We start from the raw sequence: 13,085 nt of genomic DNA on the forward strand, positions 1-13,085 counted from the left end.
CCAACCTTTCCTCACAAGCCCATTCCTTAAAGGCTGCACCTCGACAGGATTGGGTCAGATTGGTGAAGATCACCTCCTGGTGAAGAACGACACAAGGGTCAGGGAGTAAGAAAGCTCTCCATGTTTCAGTTTGGTGATGTCAAGACATTGAAGTCACTAAAATAATGTTGATTTGATGTAAAATAGCTGGAGTAAGGCGGTTTACTGGGACCGGTGTCTGGTGAAATACCCTTTCTGTTGCGTAAACCTTCCATGAACAAAGTACAAATGCAACTGGACATGGAACAAGATAAGGCAATTGTTTTTAGAAAGTCAATGCATCTGAAGTTTACTCCATCAGAACATTATCATATCCCCTTAATAATACCTGACGTTTCTGATCAGAGTGTTTGAGAAGGATGAATAGCATCAGCTGATAAGAATCAGAGAAAATAAATTGTCTCAAAGCTGCAGACAAACTGCTCAACCTCTCCGTCAAAGATGAAAAATCCTGCTAAAAGGTACCGGGTTGGTTGATGCAAAGACAAGGCTCTGGCACAGCGGCACAGTGGTTAGCACAGCTGTCTCATAGCGCCAGGGACCCTGGTTCAATTCTGGCCTTGGGTGACTGCGTGGAGTTTGCACTTTCTCTCCATGTCTGTATGGATTTCCTCCGGATGCTCCCGTTTCCTCCCACAGCCCAAATATGTGCAGGTTAGGTGCATTGGCTTTGCTAAATTGTCCCTTAGTGTTCAAAAGGTGAAGTGGGGTTACAGGGATAGGGCGGGGGAGTATTCCTAGGTAAGGTCCCTTTCAAAGACTCTGGTGCACTGCAGGAATTTTATTCTACGTTCTATGCAAAGTGTGAAATCTGTAAAAAGAATCGGAGCACGCCATCACAGCCTATTATAAACCTTCCCTTTGTCCGTGATTTTAACGAGGCAGTTGCCATGAATCTAAAGGTATGGGACAAAGACAGAAATATTTTCATTCTAAACTTTAGACATGGTAACTAAATGGTAACCCGATTTAGTCTTTCTCCAATAATACATGGCAAGGATAAAAGGGTGATTCTCGACAAGTCATGGAGAAATGGACAGGGACTGGACCTGGGGCAATAGCTCAGTGTCTGACTGATGATGGAGGCAAATTTATTAATGACGAGTTTGGAGACGTGCGAGAAAATATGGACATTTTGGTCATGAACATTGCAGCTGAAAGTCCTTTCAGCGACGGACTCTGTGAAAGGAATCACACGGTGATCAATGAAATGCTGCAGAAACTCTTGAGCTGATCAGCCTAACTGCAAGTTGACAACTGCACTGGCCGGGATGATTCATGTAGAGAATTCACTTCAGATGGTTGGAGGGTATAATCCCTGTCAATTAGTCTACGGGAAAATCCCTAATGACCCTCTGTGCTGGGAGATAGCCCTCCTGCTTTCGAAGGGACGACAATTAGTTCAATTTTTAGTAATCAATTCTCTTTTTGTTTCACAAAACGATTTGCTCACTAATAAATTATTGGGTATCCGTGGAGAGGGGTAACAGATAAAGTAAGGAAAACCATATTTTTTCTTCAATTTATTTTGAAACATTATCCATATTGTTATGATCCTGGTCAGGACGGTTAATGTTTAAAGAGAAACACGCAGTGATTAACTGAAAGAATGGAGTCATAAAATGTCATGTTTTTAAACAAAAACAAACTTTACTAGATATTTAAAATAAAATGAAAAACCAGCACTATGAACTTAACACTATAGTTAACAATGATTTACGCTGTAATCCCAGTTCAACTTTTTAAACTCTTCCCACCCAACCTATCCCCAAATAATTCCCCTACATTTAACAATATCTTGAAGGTTTACTCACATGTTCCTGGGACCATCCAAAGGTATGTCAAAGCTCTCCACAATTCACTTTAATTCTCCTTAGTATTCTGGCCAATCTCCAAGATTTTACAGGGGTCCTTCCATTGGCTTTTGGTTCAGCAACTTTCATATTGAACACCTCAAAATTGTGGACTCCATAAGAAACTACAGAAAGTCGTGAATGCAGCCCAGACCAACACACAAACACGCCTCCCATCCATTGACTCTGCCTACACCTCCTGCTGCCTTGGGAAAGCGGGCAGCATAATCAAAGACCCCTCCCACCCGGGTTATTGTCTCTTCCAACCTTTTCCATTGGGCAGAAGAAACAAAAGTCTGAGAAAAATGGTTAAAGGATGGTCACGACTGGGAGTTAAATATCTGAGGGTATCAAACTTTTTGGAAGGACAGAGTGGATGGTAAGGGAGGTGGTGGAACTCTGTTATTTAAGGATGACATCCGGGCAACAGTAAGGGATGACATTGGGGCTATGGAGGATAAGGTTGAATCCATTTGGGTGGAAATCAGGAATAGTAAGGCAAAAAAGTCACTGATAGGAGTAATCTATAGGCCACCAAATAGTAACATTATGATGGGGCAGGCAATAAACAAAGAAATAACTGATGCATGTCGAAATGGTACAGCAGTTATCATGGGGGATTTTAATCTACATGTTGATTGGTTTAACCAGGTCGGTCAAGGCAGCCTTGAGGAGGAGTTTATAGAATGTATCCGCGATAGTTTCCTAGAACAGTATGGAATGGAACCTACGAGGGAACAAGCGGTCCTAGATCTGGTCCTGTGTAATGAGACAGGATTGATTCAGTATCTCATAGTTAGGGATCCTCTTGGAAGGAGCGATCACAATATGGTGGAATTTAAAATACAGATGGAGGGTGAGAAGGTAAAATCAAGCACTAGTGTTTTGTGCTTAAACAAAGGAGATTACAATGGGATGAGAGAAGAACTAGCTAAGGTAGACTGGGAGCAAAGACTTTATAGTGAAACAGTTGAGGAACAGTGGAGAACCTTCCAAGTGATTTTTCACAGTGCCCAGCAAAGGTTTATACCAACAAAAAGGAAGGACGGTAAAAAGAGGGAAAATCGACCGTGGATATCTAAGAAAATAAGGGAGAGTATCAAATTGAAGGAAAAAACATACAAAGTAGCAAAGATCAGTGGGAGACTAGAGGACTGGGAAATCTTTAGGGGGCAACAGAAAGCTACTAAAAAAGCTATAAAGAAGAGTAAAATAGATTACGAGAGTAAACTTGCTCAGAATATAAAAACAGATAGTAAAAGTTTCTACAAATACATAAAACAAAAAAGAGTGGCTAAGGTAAATATTGGTCCTTTAGAGGATGAGAAGGGAGATTTAATAATGGGAGATGAGGAAATGGCTGAGGAACTGAACAGGTTTTTTGGGTCGGTCTTCACAGTGGAAGACACAAATAACATGCCAGTGACTGATGGAAATGAGGCTATGACAGGTGAGGACCTTGAGAGGATTGTTATCACCAAGGAGGTAGTGATGGGCAGGTTAATGGGGCTAAAGGTAGACAAGTCTCCTGGACCTGATGGAATCCATCCCAGAGTGCTAAAAGAGATGGCTAGGGAAATTGCAAATGCACTAGTGATAATTTACCAAAATTCACTAGACTCTGGGGTGGTCCGGGCGGATTGGAAATTAGCAAACGTGACACCACTGTTTAAAAAAGGAGGTAGGCAGAAAGCGGGTAATTATAGGCCAGTGAGCTTAACTTCGGTAGTAGGGAAGATGCTGGAATCTATCATCAAGGAAGAAATAGCGAGACATCTGGATGGAAATTGTCCCATTGGGCAGACGCAGCATGGGTTCATAAACGGCAGGTCGTACCTAACTAATTTAGTGGAATTTTTTGAGGACATTAACAGTGCGGTAGATAACGGGGAGCCAATGGATGTGGTATATCTGGATTTCCAGAAAGCCTTTGACAAGGTGCCACACAAAAGGTTGTTGCATAAGATAAAGATGCATGGCATTCAGGGGAAAGTAGTAGCATGGATAGAGGATTGGTTAATTAATAGAAAGCAAAGAGTGGGGATTAATGGGTGTTTCTCTGGTTGGCAATCAGTAGGTAGTGGTGTCCCTCAGGGATCAGTGTTGGGCCCACAACTGTTCACAATTTACATGGATGATTTGGAGTTGGGGACCAAGGGCAATGTGTCCAAGTTTGCAGACGGCACTAAGATAAATGGTAAAGCAAAAAGTGCAGTGGATACTGGAAGTCTGCAGAGGGATTTGGATAGGCTAAGTGAATGGGCTAGGGTCTGGCAGATGGAATACAATGTTGACAAATGTGAGGTTATCCATTCTGGTAGGAATAACAGCAAAAGGGATTATTATTTAAATGATAAAATATTAAAACATGCTGCTGTGCAGAGAGACCTGGGTGTGCTAGTGCATGAGCCGCAAAAAGTTGGTTTACAGGTGCAACAGGTGATTAAGGCAAATGGAATTTTGTCCTTCATTGCTAGCGGGATGGAGTTTAAGACTAGGGAGGTTCTGCTGCAATTGTATAAGGTGTTACTGAGGCAACACCTGGAGAGTTGTGTTCAGTTTTGGTCTCCTTACTTGAGAAAGGACGTACTGGCCCTGGAGGATGTGCAGAGGAGATTCACTAGGTTAATCCCAGAGCTGAAGGGGTTGGATTACGAGGAGAGGTTGAGTAGACTGGGACTGTACTCATTGGAATTTAGAAGGATGAGGGGGGATCTTATAGAAACATATAAGATTATGAAGGGAATAGATAGGATAGATGCGGGCAGGTTGTTTCCACTGACGGGTGAAAGCAGAACTAGGGGGCATAGCCTCAAAATAAGGGGAAGTAGATTTAGGACTGAGTTTAGGAGGAACTTCTTCACCCAAAGGGTTGTGAATCTATGGAATTCCTTGCCCAGTGAAGCAGTAGAGGCTCCTTCATTAAATGTTTTTAAGATAAAGATAGATAGCTTTTTGAAGAATAAAGGGATTAAGGGTTATGGTGTTCGGGCCGGAAAGTGGAGCTGAGTCCACAAAAGATCAGCCATGATCTCATTGAATGTTGGAGCAGGCTCGAGGGGCCAGATGGCCTACTCCTGCTCCTAGTTCTTATGTTCTTATAAAACGCACTAACAGATTCAAAAACAGCTTCTCCCCGCTGTTAACAGACACCTGAATGCCCCTCTTATGGACTGAACTGATCTCTTTACGCATCTTCTCTACAGTTGTAGCACTAGCCTCCATATGCTTCACCCGATGTCTATGTATTTACACAGTGAAATTATTATCCATCCCATCTGTTTTACGTATGGAGCGATCTGCCTGGACTCCATGCAGAACAATACTTTTCACTGTACCTCGGTACACATGACAAATCTAAATCGAAGCTTGGGCTTTACTATCTTCATCCTGAGGGATTTAAATATTGAGAACGCTCTGGTTCATAATGGACCTCTAGGCTTTTAGTCCCACAGTTCCTGCAGATTGTCCACACAGCCTGCAAACTGCCTCTGTGAGGAAATAAAAGTCATGACAGATCATACATTGTTTAACTGTTCACACCAGTGATTCTGACCTTATTAAATCAACAACGGCTACCTCTTCACTGTAATTAACCCAGGCTTGTTTCACTTGCATTTACATCAGAGTTCTGTTAATTTCTATCTATCTACATTTAAAGGAATTCCAATTCCCAAAACTGCAATTTATTTTCTGAAATATATATGATATGAAACAACATGTTTGCAACAGCCAGCAGGAGCACGATGGGCTGAATTACCTCCTGTGCTCTATGAGCCTCATTGAAAGGCAGAGCTTGTCTTCCATTGTGGGTGACATTAAAGGGAGCAGAGTCTGCTCTTCTCTGTATAGTTTAACTCTTACATCTCTGCGAACATTCTCTGAAGTGGCAGATGGAGTTTAATATGGAGAATGTGAGTTGGCAGATGGGATATGGAGAGGCAATGTAGACTGAATGACACACTTCTAAAGAGTGAATAGGGACAAATAAAGATGGGAATTGTGCAGAGATATTGAAGGTGACAGGACAGAGTGAGGGAGGAATTAGTAAAGCAAATGGGATCTTGGGCTTCAGTAATAGAGGTATTGAGCACAAAGACAGGGAAGTTATGCGGAACATTTCTAAAGCTCTGGTTAGGCCACAACTAGAATATTGAGTCTAGTTCTAGTCAGCACACTTTAGGAAGGATGTGAGGGTCATTGAGAGGGTAGAGAGATTAACCAGAATGGTTCCAGGGATGAGGAATCACAGAATTGTTACTGTGCAGAAGGGGCTCAGTGCCATTCCCCAGCCTTTTCCCCATAACCCTGCAGATTGGAGAAAGGGGGCTTGTTCTCCTTGGAGAAAAGGGCATTGAGGGGGGGGGGGGGGGGGTTTGATCGAGCTGGACACGTTTATGATGTGTTTGGACAAGGTGAATAAAGAAAAGGTATTCCCATTCGCTGATGGTGCAAGGAGGAGGGGACACAGATTGGACCTTTTGGTCAAGAAAGGTGGGGGTGGGGAATGTGAGGAAGAATATTTTGATGCAGCCAGTGGTAATGACCCGGCACTCTCAGCACGAGGGTAGCAGAGGCAGAGAAATCAAACGTTTTTGAAATGAAATTGGATTGGCACTTGTGGGAGATTAGATTTCAGGGTTACAGGGCAATGGGATTGAATGGTTTGGTCTCCAGAGAACTGGTATGGACATGACCAGATTCATGGCTCATTTCCTACCCGAGTGACTGATCTGAAATTTCAGCTGCTCCAGTCTCTGCAACTAACTGAAGTCCCCCATCCCTGGTGCCAATCTCATCAATCCACTCTCCAGCCTCGGTAAGAACCTTAACTCCTCCTTCGATAGAGATCCCTTTTTTTGGCATCCATTCCAGGGATTGACTTGGAAATCAGGGAACTTATGATCAACTTGTTTAGAATCAGGGTTAGACTACACTGATCTTTTCGAAAAAGGGAACAGAGACACTGGAGAAGATACAAAGAATCTCAAGAATAACGCCAGAACTGAGAGCATTGAAACCTCAGGAAAGGCTGGGTGCTTTTCTCTCAAAAAGAGAAAGCTGACCGGATGAAATCTTTTCAGATCATGGAGAGGTCAATAATACCACAGGAATTTCAATAGAAACCTCTTTACCGAGCGAGTGGTGAGAATGTGGAATTCACTCCCACTGCGAGTGGTTGACGTGAACAACATGAATACGTTGAAGGAGAGGGCGAGTGGTGAGGATGACACAAAGAGTTGACAGAGAGATATAGACAGGTTAGGTGAGCGGCAAAAGACTTGGCAAATGGAATATAATGGAGGAAAATGTGAAGTTATGTACTTTGGCAGGAAGAATAAAGGAGCTGAATGTTGTTTAAATGGAGAAAGACTGCAAAAAGCTGCAACACCGAGAGACTTGGGGTCCTCATGGATAAATCGCAAAAAGCTAGCTGAAGTCTCTTGCAAGTTTCGATTTGATTTATTATTGTCACATGTATTAGTATACAGTGAAAAGTATTGTTTTTTGCATGCTGTACAAACAATGCATACCGTACATAGGGAAGGAAGGAGAGACTGCAGAATGTAATGTTACAGTCATAACTGGGATGTAGAGAAAAGAACTTAATACGAGGTAGGTCCATTCAAAAGTCTGATGGTAGTAGGGAGGAAACTGTTCCTGAGTCGGTTGGTACGTGACCTAAAATTTTGTAACTTTTTCCTGACGGAAGAATGTGGAAGAGAGTCTGTTCAGGGTGCGTGGGGTCCTTAATTATGCTGGTTGCCTTTCCGAAGCAGCGGGAATTATAGATAGAGTCAATAGATGGGAGGCTGGTTTGCGTGATGGACTGGGCTATAGTAAGTGAGAAGCAAAGATTAGATTATAGTTGTATAAGAAAGTTGGAAGAATAATGTATTTAAAAATTGTAGGTATTGTTGTGTTGGGGTTATGGATTTAGGTTATGTCTAATATCTTAAGTGAAAAACCGTATGTCGGACCTACATCCAATTAAAATCTATTAAGTTATATGATTTTTTAAAAAAAAATTTAATTTTTTTTTTTGAACAGATTCAATGTCCGAACTTGTAGTAAAGAAGGTGTGCAGAAAAGAGGTCACCCTTTAAGGGGTTAGGGTTAGGGTTAAGGGTTTAGGGTTAGGGTTTAGAGTTTAGGGGTTAGGGTTAGGGTTAGGGTTAGTGTTAGGGTTTCGGGTAAGGGAATGTATGGGATTTTACGTTTTCTTTTTGACTACAGTTTTATTAAGGAAAAGGTGAGGAACCAAATATATTATAAATGTGTAAGGGTGTTGGGTTAAGGTTTTGGATAAGAGTTAGGACTAATATCCCAAGAAAAATGTGTTTCAATGAATTTAAATATTTATTAAGTTCCATGATTCTTCTGAACCGCTTAAATGTCCAAGTATGTAGGTGGGAAGGCTTTGCAGCGAGGAGACCACCCTTGTTGGGGTTGAAGCACAACCAAGAACGCGTGTCTTACACCAGCTTACCCGACCATTTGTTGTTTGTACAGAAATATCTGTTAATTTATTCAATTTAGAGAATGATTTTTCTAATATGGGATAGTAGTGGGTTGGTTAGGGTTAAGTTGTAGTGTTATTGGTTTCTGAGCGTTAAGGGTTGTTGGATAAGGGTTAAAACTTGTATCCCAAGAAAAATATGCTTCATTTACTTAAAATATATTAAGTTTTATAATTTTACTAAATAGCTTAAATGTCTGAGCGTGTGGCTGGGAAGGCTTTGCAGCGAGGAGACCACCCTTGTTGGGGTTGAAGTAGCACCAAGAACGCGTGCCTTACACCAGTTCACCCTACACATTGCCGTAGATACAGAAATGTCTGTTCATTTATTAAATTTAGAGGATGATTTTTCTAATATGGGATAGTGGTGGGGTGGGGTTAGGTTGTAGTGTATTGGTTTCTGAGGTTGAGACAATGGTTAATTTTTGAGAGGTATGTTCCTGGAAAATGTTCCTATTAAGGGACTTGGGGTTAGCGTATAGAGTGTGGATTGATGGTCCAAGGAGTATTGTAATTGTAACCTAGGGTTTGGATCTGAATAATGTAGCCATAAAAGGACTTAAGGTTAGGTTTTAGAGTGTGGGTAGGTGATGTAAGGGTGATAGTTGTAACTTAGGGTAGGTGTTTGGATACAAGTGTCGCTTAGGGGGCTTAGGATTAGGTATTTCGGTGTGGATAGGTAATGTGAAAGTTGTTGTATTAGTGTTAGGGTAAGCCATATACTATATGAATGAATATACATACTGGTGTTATGAAAAAAATCATAATTAATTTTTATTTTTGTTCCCTACCCCCTACCTGTAGCTACAATTTCAAGCCAGCAGGTTTCTTTGGGGGGGGGTTTTGGGATAGATTTGTGTTTATTATACCCTAGTTAGGGTTAGGATCAAGGATAGAGTTAGGGTTAAGATCCAGGTGAGGCCATAGGACCAAGGTACAAAACTCCAGGCCCGAGGTATTAAAGTGGGCATGCAGGATAGGATCCCGTGTCGGAGTTTAAGGTTAAGGTCTGTATGCAGGGTCAGGGTGTGTGATTAGAGTGTAATGAAAGACTAAATAAGTGTTGTTTTTTGTGTTGAAAATTCTGTTATTTTTTAATTCAGACAATTAGGGGACTTTGTTCCCAGATTTATAATCCAATGTCTCTCACGTCTTTTTCTTCGTGGAGTTGACCATTTGCTATTTGCTTCCAATCCTATGATCTGTAATGCATCGAGGCCATGTTCCATAAAATGTATGTTAATTAATTTATGCCTTTTGTGAGTACGGATCTCACTGCAATGTCCCGTGAGTCTGGTTCGTAAGGTGTTACCTGTTTCGCCAATGTACAGAATGTCACACCTTTTACATCGTATAACATAGACCAAATTTTTATGTTGGCATGTTATCTTTTGTTTTATTGTAGCTACTTTTCCTGATCTAGAATTGTGAATTATAGATGTGATTTTTAAAAATTTGCAGCTTGTGCAGTTGGTACGACCACAATTATATTTCTCTTCCAAGGGAAGTTTGGTCTTGACCAAAAGGTCTTTTAAGTTCTTGTTTCTCTTGTAGGCAGTGACTATATTCCATTGGGTTAATAGAACAACGTCTTGTTTGAGTTTCTCAAAATGTTTTTTGATGAGTTTATTTATTTGTGTGGTTTTACTGTTGTACTGTATTACAAAAGGTATTTTTGAGGATAGATTTTTATTGCCGGAGGGGTTCTGTAATTCTGTTAGAAAGTTTGATTTGATATATCTAAGAAATCTTTTTGTGTAACCTCTATGTTGTAAGGCTGTGAATAAAGTATGTACTGCAGTCTCAAAATCTGAGTTTTCTGAGCAAATACGGTGGAACCTTGTCAATTGTGATTTAATGAGGCCTCGGAAGACGTGTTTTGGGTGATGGCTGTTGGTGTGTAGGAGTGCATGGGTGTCTGTAGGTTTAAAGAAAACTTTAGTAGCTAATTTGTATTCTCCATTACCCTTTATAACTTTGTATACCGTGGTGTCCAAAAAATCTATTGTGTGTTCATGTGTAATGACTTTAATTTTAATAGATGCGTGATGGTTGTTGAGGATGTGTACAAATTGTTCAAACTCAATTGTGTGTGTGTCCAAACACCCCATATATCATCAAGATATCTATAGTAGCATAATGGTGTCTTGGGGCACTTTTTGAAGACCGTTTGTTCCCATTCGGCCATGGAGATATTGGCATAGGCCGGTGCAAATTTTTTCCCATTGCTGTCCCCTTAATCTGTAGATAATGTTCATTGTTAAATTGAAAGTCATTTCTCGTTAGACCTAAGTGTAATAATTGAACGAGGATTGCATCTGGTCTATTGGGTTGCCAATGTTTTTAAAAAATATTCCTCACCGCCTCAATTCCTCTATCCGTCTCAATGTTGGTGTAGAGGTTATCAACGTCCATAGTGAATAGCATTGTTTTAGAAGTGATATTTAGGGATCTAACAATTTCAATGAAATGAAAGGTGTCTTTAATGTAGCTCGGATGTTTTTGGGCTAGAAGGGGTTTAGAAACGAGTGTATGTACTCTGCAATTCTATAGGATTCGCTCCCACAGTCTGAAACTATGGGTCTACCCGGGGGAATTTTATGTGGTACCGTCCATGTTTCCGGATTTTTATGTATTTTTGGGAGGAGATAAAATATCCGTGGTAAAGGTTGAAATTGTGTAAAATAGTCCATTTGTTTTTCAGTAATATACTGTAAACTGTGTAATTGTACTAACAAGCCTGTAATCTGGTCATATGTTTGATGGTATATTGGTGTTGATAATTTAGTGTAATACTCAGTGTTGTTAAGTTGTCGATAAGCTTCAAAAAGATACTGTTGTCAATCCATAATAACAATATTATTTCCTTTGTCCGCTGGCTTTATGATGATATCTAAGTTAGATTTAAGCTGCATGATTGCTTGTCGCTCCATTCTCATTAAGTTTTGTTTATCTTTTACTTGTTTGATTTTTGTGATGTCTGAATTGATTTTTTGGATAAAGCTTTTTATTTCTGGGTCTATTTTCTGTTCCGGTGGGTTCCAATCTGATTGGGGTAGGAAGGGTTGTTTGTCATCTGATGTTGCATATTCAAAAAACTGAGAATTTTAATTCTTCTGTAAAATCTTTCAAGATCTATTTGTATTTGTGTATTGTCTGGCTTTTGTACTGGGACAAAGGTTAATCCTTTGTTTAAAATCTTTTCTTGTATCATGGTAAGTTTGAATGTGTTTGATATGTTAACTATTGTATTGTTGAGATTAAGTGGTTCTTCTTGCAGGCTCGTTTTGTTGCCGTGTAAGTGTGTTAACCAATTATTTAGTATAGCTATAGCTGTTTCGTCCGTCCAATGACTGTTATCTAACTGGACTTGGAAAAATTTATTTGGAATTGCTGGGATGAAAGAATGCTGGTTAATGTATTGGTTTAAGGCTGCGATAGTTTTTTTCTGTTCTTGTGGGAGACTTGTACTGTAATTGAGTTCAATTATAAAAATCTCTGCTTTAGGGAATTTTTGTTTTGTTGTATTTAATAGAACTTCGAGTTGTTTGATTGCGGTGGAAGGATTTTGTGTGCGGTTATTAATGCCAATTGATAACGTTACTTTTTGTATTTTTAGAAAGGGTTGTAATTTGTTTAGAACGGTACTGATGTGAGAAAACTTTGCTCCAGGAAAACAGTCGAATTGTATGTTTGGATCCGGACAATGTTTGATTTTCATGAGGTTGGAATCTCCTATAATTAATATAGATTTTTGTGGCAAAAATGACCAATCTTTATTTTTGTCACTTGTGTGAAGATGTTGTGTCATAGACATTGTAGTTACTTTTTGTATCATGGTGAGTGTTGTGTCCGGTGAGGATGAGTGTGTCTGGAATGACTGTGTGGGGTTATGTCTATCCACCTCTGGGCTCCCAGCTCTGTAGGACCAGGTAAGTGATTGGATAGGGGCTTTTAAAAGACCGAGATGGCTAGAACACGTGGGTGTAGGTGATGGGGTGAAATTATGTGTTCCATAATTAAATTCTTAGAAGTACTTGGCACTGTTTGTGTTGGTATTTGCTGTTTTCTGTGTAATGGTATCGGTGTTGAGATGTCTGTATGTTTGGGAAGTGGTCCTGCAATTTGTCGATTGTCCTGTTGTTGTTTTGTAGAAGTAGTCGTTTTTAATCCTTTCAATGTTAAGTCTTTTTGTAAATTAAAGATGTATTCTTTTGTTTTTTGGATTGTTTTAGTTCTGAATTTATTCTTGAGCTTTGTTTTGTGCCATTGTACAGCTTTTGAAAAAGCTTCCTCGCATCTATTTATAGCGATAATTTTTTGTAATTTATTAAATAATGTTTTCAGGTTTGTTTTATAATGTTCAATTAATAAAACTTTAGTGTTATAAACCCAATTGTTTGCATTGATTGTTAATCTATTTGTTGTTGTAGTAGTTAAACCTGCTGGTTTGATTGAGTCTATTAGTGACTTTGATAATTGTACAATGTGTGAAGGGGTGTCCGCTTCGAGAATAGATAACTGGTGCATACTTTGTAACATCTTTAAAATTATTTTAACGGTTGGGATAAATGTATTTGTCCGGATATAAATGGGATTCATTGTATTGTTGTTCATTTCGTGATGACAGTCACATCAAGGTAACCTTTAAAAAAAATTTTTGTAAATTAAAA

General features: G+C 39.8%; 1 protein-coding gene across 1 annotated transcript in view; it reads left to right on the forward strand.

The window, feature by feature from the left end:
• The window catches only part of LOC140419375 (uncharacterized), a 107,496-nt gene that overhangs the window by 39,131 nt on the left and 55,280 nt on the right, over positions 1-13,085 (forward strand). The window lies entirely within an intron of this gene.

The sequence above is a fragment of the Scyliorhinus torazame genome, chromosome 5, assembly GCF_047496885.1.
Source record: "Scyliorhinus torazame isolate Kashiwa2021f chromosome 5, sScyTor2.1, whole genome shotgun sequence".
Lineage (NCBI taxonomy): Eukaryota > Metazoa > Chordata > Chondrichthyes > Carcharhiniformes > Scyliorhinidae > Scyliorhinus > Scyliorhinus torazame.